At 44.6% G+C, this 9486-nt stretch overlaps 1 protein-coding gene across 10 annotated transcripts in view; it reads left to right on the top strand.

The window, feature by feature from the left end:
- SHLD1 (shieldin complex subunit 1) overlaps positions 1 to 9486 on the top strand; it is a 130108-nt gene that overhangs the window by 18734 nt on the left and 101888 nt on the right. The window lies entirely within an intron of this gene.

Below are 9486 nucleotides of genomic sequence, written 5' to 3'. Positions count from 1 at the left end.
AAAGTACAGAAAACAAAGACTAGAAACAGTCATTACTGACTGGGCTCTGCCATCATTTTGTGTTTGAACAAGCCCTCCAGGGGATTCTGATGCAGATTAATGTTTGAGAAGTACTAAGTGAAGGGAGGAAGGGACCTATCATTACAAACTGAGGCCAATGCTCTGAAGGAAAGGAACTCTATCAATGCTATTCAAAGGGTGGTTTTGCCCACTCTTGGTAGCACTAGTATCATCAGAGAGCTTGTTAGAAACACCAATTCCTGGACCCAGCCTTAGCGGTATTAAATTGTGGGGAGGTAAGAAGGGGCCAGATCAAGAAACCACCAGGGGCCATTTTAAGTAAGTAAGACTTTACATGATAGGAAATTGAGGATCTCTAAATGATTCATATTCTGGCAATAAACAGGATTAAGTTGGAGAAAAAATTAGATTCTGGGAATTATATCTTACGCAGAAGCATAACTAAAAAATGAGAACTGTATGATCTGAAGTAGGCTGGTAGAAAGAAAGGACTTTTGGTCAGGGTATTGCTGCTCCCAATGTCGGAGGCAGCAGGGATAGAATGAAGGACGTACAAGTGAGAAAACTTCACAAGAACGAGTATATAGGATGTGATGACTGATTAAATTAGGGAATGAATGTGTGCCAGAAATTCTTTAGACTGAATTAACAAAAAAATTACAATTTGGAATGGCTTAAATGAAGAGTTTATTTTCTTTGATAACAAGAAGTCTAGACTGAAACAAATGATACCTTTGGTTTAGTGATACAGTAATTTCAAGGTTGTGACTCTGATGCTCTTGGCCTTTACTTAAAATTTGTTACCACATGGTCACAAGATGGCTGCTGCCTCTCCAGATATCTTGTCTGTGTTCAGGAACAGAAGGAAGAAACAAGAAAAACAGGGTCTGCTCCTTTTGATAAGAAAGCAAAAGATTTTACAAAACCACTCACAAACTTCTACTTATTGGCCAGAACTATGTCACATAACTACTTATCCAAAGTAATGTGAGAAAGTGTTTATCATCATGTCCATAGTAGAGAAAGAGGTTGGGAGTTGGTATTAAGCCCTCCAATTTACAGTATCTGCAAGGGAGGAAGGAGTGAACTAGAATGACTGGCTCGAGTGGGGCACCAGCACCATTCCCTGGGATAGGAAAGACACAAGGAGAAACAGATGTGGAATGGGGAGAACATTGTGGTTGTTTGTCTACTGCAACAATATCATCCATCATTGTATACATCACTCTTCGCTGTGTGATTCTGTTGCTCCTGTCATCAAGATATAGAATTTAAAAATAAATAAATAATTTTTTTTCCCTCCATCTTTTGAGTTGGAACTTGGCTGTATGAGTTCCTCTGGCCAATGAGGCATGAACAAGGGTGATCCAAGCAGAGCCCTAAAAAGTACTTGCACACTGAGGCTTGCTATTTTTTGGTAGAGTTGGGACAACACTGAGACAGTGATGCACCTAAGCCTGGTGAGCTATACAAAGGAGACTGGTAGTGCCCCAGCCAAGAGCCAGCACCACCCACCAGATATGCGAGCAAGGACATTTTAAACCATTGAGCACCAGCAGAGCCGGCAGGTGACTGCAGTCGTGTGAGTGAACTCCGGTGGGATCAGCAGAACTGCCTGGCTGATTCCAGCCCAAATTGCTCTTCACAGAATTGAGAGCAAACCCATATCTTGGTGGAAATGTCCAGGAACTGAATGAACTTTCTGATCTGAAGCTAGAGATAGAGATGTGGGAGTTGTTAGCACTTAAGGAGTATTTGAAGTTGTGAAAAGGGAGGTTGCCTTGGAGCAATTTCAGGAACACCAGTGAGAGGCAGAAAGTAAAATGGATAAAGTAATAGGCATATAAATTATAAGAAGCCATAAGAGGAATTTCCAGAAGAAAAGTAAAGTATCAACAGTGACATGTGCCAAGGAAGTGTTAGGAAAGATGAAGATGAAAAAGAGAACATTGGATTTGGCAATGAGTAGAACATCAGGGAACTTGACCAGAGTGGTTTCAGTGGACAATGGAGGCCAGAGGTCAGGTTACAATAGAATTGCAATGGGTTGAAGAGTCCATGGGAGGCAGGGAAGTTGATAATTTTACCTAGAAGTTTGGGTTGTGTAGGCATATAGAAGGATGGTGATCATAGCTAGATAAAAGCACACTGCCAAGGAGGGGCTGAACCTTCTTTTCTTTCTTTTAGACAAGGAAGGCTTGAAAAACATTTAGAAAGTGTTGAGATAGATAAGACATAGAAGTCATAATAATCATTGACTCTTAGTTCCTGAGAAGCAGGATTTATCTTAACCAGGAGAAAGGGCACCGTAAAACAAAAAAAAGAAAGACAACACGGAAACCAGAAGGTAGGTATTGTGGGGATAACTGATTTAAAAAAAGCTGTAGATATGGGAATGGGAAGTTGAAATACTCATGCTTGAAAGTGCCCATTTCCTCTGGGTGTCAGAGGTCAGGGAGGCAGGAGGACAGTGGCTATAGAAAAGTGGTGAAGGTTCATAACAGCCTCTATGGGAGTGGTGGAGGGAGCCGACCAGCACCAGTGAGGATTAACTGGGGTGTGGAGGGCCCCCTGAGGTTTGATGATTACTCATTTGACCACTACCTGTGCAGTGGTGTAGTGCTCAGCAGTCTATAGGTAAGGACTAGAAATGTGAAGACTGGCTCAATCCATGAATATTCTTTTTCATTCCTTGAACACAAACTTCTGTCTTAATTCTTCTGACTAAATGGTAAGATGTAGATGGGTATTTGGCCCCCATTATTCATTCTTTTTGACTTTTAACTGAACATGTGGCTTCCCTAAGCAAAGATTACATTTCCAAGCTTCCCTCGCAGCTAGATATGGCAATGTGAATAAGTTCTGATTAATGGTATATGAATACTAGTCAATGTCCTTAAAGTACTAGGTATGGCCATCTCTCTCTCTCCCTGTTTCTCCCTGGCTGGAATGAAAATACAATGGCTTGAACCCAAGTACCCATTTTGAATTGTGATAGGAAAGCCACATGTTTAAATATCAAAGCAATGAGATAGAAGATACCTTAGTCTCAGATTATCATGGAGTCTACATATCAACATTAGACCAGCTGTCTCTGGACTTTATTTGCATAAAAAAATCTTCTATTATGTTTAGTAAATTTTCTGTTATATATAACTGAAGCTAATTCTAAATTTCCATGTTCACTGCTGCCTTAGAGAGCCTTACCTGCATTGATATTCTGTCCATTTCAGATGTGTATGCTTAACAACCTGTTTAAGCATCCTCTAATCTCGTTTTGAACACCTACCTCATGGTTTAATCTGACACTGGCTCTCTCATTTGAATCTCTGACTAAGGGCTTATCATATTTGGGGAACTTCTGCTTATAGTACACTTCCGATTACATTGCAGAAAATATTCCCTCAATTCTTCCTTGACAATTTTTAGTATTGCATTATTTTCACAGTGTTGTTAATAACGATACCATCATATGTTACACATTTATTCATTCATTTATTTGACATTGATTGAACACCTTCTATGTGCTTTTAAGAGATGAACACCATGGGGACTCGGAAATCAGTAAAACATGGGGTATTCCTCAAGAATTTGATAATTCAGTGGAAGAAAGGAATATGAAAGCAACTAAGATAATGAAAATAGAAGTGAAGCAGCCATATTTTCCATGCTAGGGGGAAGTATGCAATATTTAAAATCTCTTCCTGGAGGCCCTGGCGGGTTGGCTCAGCGGTAGAGCGTCGGCCTGGTGTGCGGGGGACCCGGGTTCGATTCCCGGCCAGGGCACATAGGAGAAGCGCCCATTTGCTTCTCCACCCCCCACCCCCTCCTTCCTCTCTGTCTCTCTCTTCCCCTCCCGCAGCCAAGGCTCCATTGGAGCAAAGATGGCCCGGGCGCTGGGGATGGCTCCTTGACCTCTGCCCCAGGCGCTAGAGTGGCTCTGGTCGCGGCAGAGCAACCCCCCCCCCCCCCCGAGGGGCAGAGCATCGCCCCCTGGTGGGCAGAGCGTCGCCCCTGGTGGGCGTGCCAGGTGGATCCCGGTCGGGCGCATGCGGGAGTCTGTCTGGCTGTCTCTCCCCGTTTCCAGCTTCAGAAAAATACAAAAAAAAAAAAATCTCTTCCTGGATCCACCGCTGTTGTTTATAGCACTGGAGCTAGAACTAGTGCTTCCTGATGCCCAATATTCTATTTATGATAAGCTGACTCCTTACTTGGCAGCCGTCCTGTGTTTCATAAACGCATCTACTTGTGAAACAAAAATCTTACTTATTTGAAAGTTTAAGGGGCAGAAAATGAGGACTTTGAAAGAAGGAGGGGGGAACATGATGAGGCCTGAAAAGTTCCTGTGGAATTTAGTGCCATGATGATGACTCAAGCTTAAAATGTTTTGATGGAATAATCAGGGTGAAAGCCGTATGGAAGGAAATTGAAGAGTAAATGGTAAAAAAATGGAAGCGGGGTATGAAAAACTCTTTTTAAAAAGTTTCTGCCACAGGCCAGCCGCGACAAGTATATTCAGGTCCCGAGCGGGAACGGAAACAGTATGGAATTGAAGAAAATAGACACAAAGAATGAAAGAATATAAAAGATGGGTCCCAGAGGGCTTCACAGTTCCTGCTAGCAGTAAATTACCACCCTAGCAGAGCTGTAAAACATGGCTGCCCCCAGAAACTGCATCCTTCTTTATTTTCAGGGCAAAGTGGAAATCAGCATACAGTTTTCAAGGCAAATCAAGAACTCCATCATGTGTAGAAAACCCTCACCATACTCAAACATCCCAACCTTACACAAAAAAGTAACTTCCTTCCAGTCCTTCCTGGGAACACGAGGGGCAGGACGAGTATTGAAGCACAGCCTTTTGCAACTTAGTGAGGTGGGGGGCTGGGCAGCAGCCAGTTCCCCACACCTTTGTCCCCAAAATCCAAACTGCAAAATATCCTGTTGGCTTTTTGGTCCCCAACAAGTTTCTGTAGGAGAAGGAAGAGCCAGAGCTTCATGTTAGAGAAATACGTAAGATTCCGACGGAGTTTTTTTGTTTGTTTGTTTGTTTGTTTTGTTTTTTAATGACAGACATAAAAATATACAGAGAAACAGGAAATCCATAAATACACTCATATATACATGGTAGAGGTGGCATCTCAAATCTCTGGGGCAAATACCTTTTTATCAATGGCATTGAAATGCCAAATAGCCATGAGGAAATTATAAAAATGGATCCCTATCTCACATTATATAAAAGATTGAATTCCAAATGGGATTTGCCAATGATACATGTGATAAGGGGTTAATATTCAAACTTTATAAAGAATTTATAAAATAACATAAAAAAAATCCCAACAATTCAATTAAGAAATGGGCAAAGGACTTGAATAGACACTGCTCCAAAGAGGACATACAGACAACCAATAGGCATATGAAAAGAGGTTTTAATGCCACTAATCATCAGAGAAATGCAAATTAAAACCACAAGGAGATATCACCTCACACCTGTCGGAATGGCTATCATCAATAAATCAACAAAGAAGTGCTGGTGAGAAAGTCGAGAAAAGGGAACCCTTGTGCACTGCTGGTGGGAATGCTGATTGATGCAGCAGCCACTGTGGAAAGCAGTATGGAGTTACTTCAAAAAATAAAAAATGGAACTGAGTTAGGACCCAGTGATTCCACATCTGGGAATAAATCCAAAGAAACCCGAAATACCAGTTTGAAAGAATATATGCACTCCTATGTTCATTGCAGCCTTAGCTTACAATAGCCAAGATTTGAAAGCAGCCCCAGTACCCATCAGTAGATGAGTAAATAAAAAAGCTGTGGTACTACTTAATGGAATACTACTTGGCCATAAAAAGAAGGAAATCTTACTCTTTGTAACAGCACGGATAGACCTGGAGAACATTGTGCTAAGTGAAATAAGCCAGTCGGAGGAAGACAAATACCATAATGATTTTACTCGTATGGAATCTGTTGGAGAAAACAGACTATCAAACAAAATGAAACAGATCTATAGATAGAGAACAGAGGGGAGGCAGTTTTCAAGGCTGAGTGAAAAATGGGAAAGGAATAAGCAAAACAAAACAAAACACAAACTCACAGATACAGACAACAGTATGGTGATTACCAGAGGGGAAGGGAGATGAGGAGAGATAAAGGAGGGCATGGGATGATAAATGGTGAGGAAAGGAAACCTGACTTGGAGTGGTGAGCACACAATACAACAGAAATGTACACCTGAAACCTATATAATTTTATTAACCAATGTCACCATAATACATTTAATTAAAAAAATAAAGTATAAAAAATTCCAAATGGATTGGATATCTAAATGTGAAAATGAAACCATGCAAGTTCTAAAGGAAAATGTGTGAATTCCTTTATTGTTTGAGGGTAGGGAAAAGTATTTCTAACTGAAAATCTAAGATAAAAAAAAAAGATTGATAGAAAAACAAAACAATTTTGAAAGGCAGAAACTGTGAGCCAAACGAAAACATGAAGCAAGTGTATTCCAAAGGAAAACTTAGTTTTAAAAAAGCCTGGGTGCGAGTGAGACAAGATGGCCACAGAGTAGGCGAACGTTCCAACTCCCACATTCCAGAACCAAAGTGGGTTACAACTTAATTTTGAGAACAGTCATTGAGGAGCCACTGCGCCACCTCACCTGCAGGTGTTGTAAAGTACCAAAAGCTACAGAATTAATATTAATATTTTGGGAGGATTGAAGAACATTTTATTAATTTGGGTTAAGGTGTGCAGAGAAATTGTGAGAAATAGTCTCTGTACTGTGTGATTGGCATGACCAGGATGGCCCTTGGCATTGTATTGTAAATGCAAAGGGGAGGAAAACATGGATTCCCAGACATTCCACCATGCCTGTGGGGGAAGGGGTGAATGGCTAGCCAGGTGCAGGGAGAGAGAAGCCAAAATAAGCCTTTTCTTATAGCAATGAGCCATTTGCGGGCATTTGTCCCCATGGAAACTACCTCTCCTATGTAAATGCGTGTGGTTAACACGTGTGACTCTGGACAGAGAGATGGCGGATGAACACTAGAAAATATAGGAATGCCTTTTAATATGTAAAGAGACATCTTTCTACCATTGTGTTGATTTGTAAATTTTGTTTTCTCCAAAATGATGTATGGCTTGCAAATTGAACATGGTCCATGTTAAAGGACATATGACTATAACCAATAGTGGTAAAGGGCTCCTAATTACAATTTTTGCTTCTGTACTTCCCACTTACAAAACTATAAAAACTAGGTAAAACAAAGGGCCGGCGCACTCTCCCTTGGATGGAGTTGCCGCCGCTTGGCCAAGCTAGACAATAAAGCTTTGATGTGTAATCGACGGACTTTGTTCATGTCTTCAATGTTTCGGGTCCCTCCAGATTAGGCTTAACAGTCATCTTGAAAGACCAATTTTGGACTAAACTAAGAAGATTCTATAGCCAAGGACCACCACCAAAGAACCCACACTGAGACTGGTAGGAAAGGTGGAGACTCGGAAAGGGCTGCTGCCCTCTCCCAGGAGCGAGCGGCAGCCTGGAGGGGCTCTCGCTGTGGGAAGGAGCGCCTGGCGAGTTGTGGGTAGTGGGCCCTCAGCCCCACACTGGAGTCCCAGCCTAGAGCCCTGGAGCCTGGGAGGGGCGAACAGACTGTATTTGGCTGAGAAAGGAGCCTAGATACTGTTTGAGAGAAGGAGATAGAACTCTCCGACCCAGGCTCCGTATTAAAGGGACTGCACAGAGAGCCTCGCTCACAGCCACCTGCCTGGGGCTCCAGGAGTGGGGAGTGCTGGGAGGACTGGAGTTGCCAGGGGATAGTGTGGTCTCTGAGGCACAGGGGGAGACACTTTGAGGGATGCACACCCTAATCCCTGGGCTGAGTCACTTCCCAAATCTAAAGTGAACATTTTTTCTTGGAGCAGCATCAGCAAAGGGAAGAAATTACCCCGCTCATCGGAGGCTCTCCTGCTCCACTCAGGACAAAGAGGCGCTTAGAGGTAGGCAGCACGTTAGGGACACAGGTAGTGAGTACGAGGGTCTGAGCTACATTGCCCCTCCCCCCCCACTGCTGAGTGCTCACCTGGGGCGGGACGGTGGGCTGCCGGTGGGGTGGGTGCAGCTGCCGGAGCCAGGGCGGTCGGAGTAAGCACACTCTGACCCACCTGAGAAGGCAGAAGCTGCAGTGGTTGAGCACGCAGGCCTAACCAGAGTGTAAGCCCCGGCGACTGCAGGGGCAGTCCGAACAGGCACAAACGAGCCGTGCAGCGAAGGCGGGGGCCACGGTGGCCGTTGTAAAGGTCAGAGTGAACACGCAAACCCACCCGTCGCTGAGCTGGGGGACTGTGTAGGCGGTCCAGGTACGGCATGTGCGGGCGGCCCACCCGGGAGCCTGGAGCCATGACGGGTCACTGTGGAGGTCTGAGCTCGTGCACAATCCTGCCCGCCCTTGGAGGCTGAGGGGGCCCAGATGACAGTGAAGGTGGTCTGAGTGGCTGCATGTGAGCCCACTCGCAGACACAGAGGCAGTGGTGGCTGCTGCGGAGTTTCAGGCTTGCGCGCAATCATGCCTGCCAGCGAGGGGCCGCCCCTGGCAGCAGCTGAGGCCCGGGCAACAGCAGAAGTGGTCCCAACCGGTGCACACAGGCTGCCCGCAGTGGCAGAAGCTGGGGCAAGCCACTGCAGAGGTCCAAGCTCACACGCAATCCAGCCCACAGCGTGAGCCTGCCCTTGGCAGTGGCTGGGGCCCAGGCGATATAGGGGTCATCCAAGCAGGCACTCAGAAGCCTACCAGGGACAGTGGCAGCCATGGAGGCAGGCTGGCACCAGCAGCACTGGAGCCCAAATACCCAAGGTGGCAACAGCAGTGAGCAGACCACACACTGGGAGCACAGAGGCCACACCCACTGGTCCTCTGAGAACACACCCTTCTGAGTGCTGAAAAAGAAGAAAAATACCAAAATAAAATAAAATAAATAAAAAGTCAGGATACGAAGACATCTGAGGCTAATGGGCAAGCCACATCCAATACCATACCTAATCACTGAATTACAGTACTGAGCCCAACAAGTAGCCAGCAATAAGAGGCAGCAGAAAGTGGATCTCAGGGGAACTTGAACTTTCAAAGAAACATCACCTAGGCCAAGAGTAGATAAAAGTTAGCCTAGGAGTGCAGCTGATATTTGCAGTGTCACCTGGTCCCAGCAGAGGCAGTCACAAGATCTGGATCACCTGTAGGTCCAAAAAGGTAGATAAGAGCCAGTCATAGGCAGTGACCCCCACTGATCTGCAGCAGGCTTTGGCCAGGGAGGTCCAGGGCAGGTACATCCAGCAGCCAGATACGAAGAGCATCAGTTCAGGACCTAACAACCCTTGTTAGAGTGGTAGCATAAGGAAGGGCTCCTCACACCTGACCCAGCTAAGACATAGAAAATGCCAACACAAATAGCAAAAAGAATAGTGATAACAGA

Source organism: Saccopteryx leptura, chromosome 5 (assembly GCF_036850995.1).
Source record: "Saccopteryx leptura isolate mSacLep1 chromosome 5, mSacLep1_pri_phased_curated, whole genome shotgun sequence".
Lineage (NCBI taxonomy): Eukaryota > Metazoa > Chordata > Mammalia > Chiroptera > Emballonuridae > Saccopteryx > Saccopteryx leptura.
This window is presented reverse-complemented; position numbering and strand designations above follow the sequence as displayed.